The 2,500-nt window shown below is 45.7% G+C and overlaps 7 non-coding genes across 7 annotated transcripts; all 7 read left to right on the top strand.

Moving 5' to 3' along the window:
- The first annotated feature begins 16 nt into the window (after positions 1-16).
- On the top strand, positions 17-88 carry TRNAP-CGG (transfer RNA proline (anticodon CGG)). The gene has a single exon. It is a non-coding gene; the product is annotated as a tRNA-Pro (tRNA).
- A 121-nt stretch (positions 89-209) lies between these two features.
- TRNAP-UGG (transfer RNA proline (anticodon UGG)) lies at positions 210-281 on the top strand. The gene has a single exon. It is a non-coding gene; the product is annotated as a tRNA-Pro (tRNA).
- Positions 282-750: 469 nt separating this feature from the next.
- TRNAP-AGG (transfer RNA proline (anticodon AGG)) lies at positions 751-822 on the top strand. The gene has a single exon. It is a non-coding gene; the product is annotated as a tRNA-Pro (tRNA).
- A 135-nt stretch (positions 823-957) lies between these two features.
- On the top strand, positions 958-1,029 carry TRNAP-CGG (transfer RNA proline (anticodon CGG)). The gene has a single exon. It is a non-coding gene; the product is annotated as a tRNA-Pro (tRNA).
- Positions 1,030-1,150: 121 nt separating this feature from the next.
- Positions 1,151-1,222, top strand: TRNAP-UGG (transfer RNA proline (anticodon UGG)). Its single transcript has one exon. It is a non-coding gene; the product is annotated as a tRNA-Pro (tRNA).
- Positions 1,223-1,891: 669 nt separating this feature from the next.
- On the top strand, positions 1,892-1,963 carry TRNAP-CGG (transfer RNA proline (anticodon CGG)). The gene has a single exon. It is a non-coding gene; the product is annotated as a tRNA-Pro (tRNA).
- A 121-nt stretch (positions 1,964-2,084) lies between these two features.
- On the top strand, positions 2,085-2,156 carry TRNAP-UGG (transfer RNA proline (anticodon UGG)). The gene has a single exon. It is a non-coding gene; the product is annotated as a tRNA-Pro (tRNA).
- The last annotated feature ends 344 nt before the right edge of the window (positions 2,157-2,500 follow it).

Below are 2,500 nucleotides of genomic sequence, written 5' to 3'. Positions count from 1 at the left end.
TGCTGTCGCCAGAGTCGGCTCGTTGGTCTAGGGGTATGATTCTCGCTTCGGGTGCGAGAGGTCCCGGGTTCAATTCCCGGACGAGCCCTTGATTTAGGCATAGTGATGGCCTACGCTCATAGTTATGCTCCTTGCAATTTCTTTGAACCTACTACCACACATGTATATACATCGGTTGGGTGGTACAGATCGCTACAGGGCTGCTAACTGGCTCGTTGGTCTAGGGGTATGATTCTCGCTTTGGGTGCGAGAGGACCCGGGTTCAAATCCCGGACGAGCCCAAGTCTTTCCTCTTGCCATGTCAGGACGGGGAACGTTTGGCTCTGAGGTGTAGCACGGCTTCTTTCTAGTTCCCCTCATGATAGTTGATGAGTGTGTGCTGCACGGACTTTATTTTTGCCCTAAGTAACATTTTTTGAAATGCTACTGGCAAATGTTGTGCTAGCATGTAAGGCACCCATGATCCTAGAGCAGCCCTTGCAGAGCTTGTGTCAGTATACCACCCATACATTGTTTTTGCTGGTCACAATTTTGAAGCTTTTTTAAACAAAACATATGTATCAATAAAATCTTTAATCTACCAAAAATGGCTTCAACTAATATCAAGCATATCTATCACTTTAAAGGCAAAGCATTCATCTAGCCAATAGAAGGAACTTGCTACTGTTAAAAAAAAAAAAAAAATAAAGGCACATGTGTGTGTTTAGTGTGCAAGCCGGGGATGCAGTTTCTATACCCTAGCTTCCATCTGGCTCGTTGGTCTAGGGGTATGATTCTCGCTTAGGGTGCGAGAGGTCCTGGGTTCAAATCCCGGACGAGCCCTTCCTTTAAACTACGTGTTGAACAGAAGCGAAAGAGTGCTCTTGCTAAAAGTAAGTGAAGAAATCAAGTAAAGCCCACTTATAGCCTGTTCCACCACTCTGTGTCCTTTTCACTGCCACTGCTGTCGCCAGAGTCGGCTCGTTGGTCTAGGGGTATGATTCTCGCTTCGGGTGCGAGAGGTCCCGGGTTCAATTCCCGGACGAGCCCTTGATTTAGGCATAGTGATGGCCTACGCTCATAGTTATGCTCCTTGCAATTTCTTTGAACCTACTACCACACATGTATATACATCGGTTGGGTGGTACAGGTCGCTACAGGGCTGCTAACTGGCTCGTTGGTCTAGGGGTATGATTCTCGCTTTGGGTGCGAGAGGTCCCGGGTTCAAATCCCGGACGAGCCCAAGTCTTTCCTCTTGCCATGTCAGGACGGGGAACGTTTGGCTCTGAGGTGTAGCACGGCTTCTTTCTAGTTCCCCTCATGATAGTTGATGAGTGTGTGCTGCACGGACTTTATTTTTGCCCTAAGTAACATTTTTTGAAATGCTACTGGCAAATGTTGTGCTAGCATGTAAGGCACCCATGATCCTAGAGCAGCCCTTGCAGAGCTTGTGTCAGTATACCACCCATACATTGTTTTTGCTGGTCACAATTTTGAAGCTTTTTTAAACAAAACATATGTATCAATAAAATCTTTAATCTACCAAAAATGGCTTCAACTAATATCAAGCATATCTATCACTTTAAAGGCAAAGCATTCATCTAGCCAATAGAAGGAACTTGCTACTGTTAAATAAAAAAAAAATAAATAAATAAAGGCACATGTGTGTGTTTAGTGTGCAAGCCGGGGATGCAGTTTCTATACCCTAGCTTCCATCTGGCTCGTTGGTCTAGGGGTATGATTCTCGCTTAGGGTGCGAGAGGTCCCGGACGAGCCCTTCCTTCAAACTACGTGTTGAACAGAAGTGAAAGAGTGCTCTTGCTAAAAGTAAGTGAAGAAATCAAGTAAAGCCCACTTATAGCCTGTTCCACCACTCTGTGTCCTTTTCACTGCCACTGCTGTCGCCAGAGTCGGCTCGTTGGTCTAGGGGTATGATTCTCGCTTCGGGTGCGAGAGGTCCCGGGTTCAATTCCCGGACGAGCCCTTGATTTAGGCATAGTGATGGCCTACGCTCATAGTTATGCTCCTTGCAATTTCTTTGAACCTACTACCACACATGTATATACATCGGTTGGGTGGTACAGGTCGCTACAGGGCTGCTAACTGGCTCGTTGGTCTAGGGGTATGATTCTCGCTTTGGGTGCGAGAGGTCCCGGGTTCAAATCCCGGACGAGCCCAAGTCTTTCCTCTTGCCATGTCAGGACGGGGAACGTTTGGCTCTGAGGTGTAGCACGGCTTCTTTCTAGTTCCCCTCATGATAGTTGATGAGTGTGTGCTGCACGGACTTTATTTTTGCCCTAAGTAACATTTTTTGAAATGCTACTGGCAAATGTTGTACTAGCATGTAAGGCACCCATGATCCTAGAGCAGCCCTTGCAGAGCTTGTGTCAGTATACCACCCATACATTGTTTTTGCTGGTCACAATTTTGAAGCTTTTTTAAACAAAACATATGTATCAATAAAATCTTTAATCTACCAAAAATGGCTTCAACTAATATCAAGCATATCTATCACTTTAAA

Source organism: Hyperolius riggenbachi, chromosome 4 (genome assembly GCF_040937935.1).
Source record: "Hyperolius riggenbachi isolate aHypRig1 chromosome 4, aHypRig1.pri, whole genome shotgun sequence".
Classification (NCBI taxonomy): domain Eukaryota; kingdom Metazoa; phylum Chordata; class Amphibia; order Anura; family Hyperoliidae; genus Hyperolius; species Hyperolius riggenbachi.
Note: the sequence above shows the minus strand (reverse complement) of the source record. Positions and strands in the feature narration are given on the sequence as shown.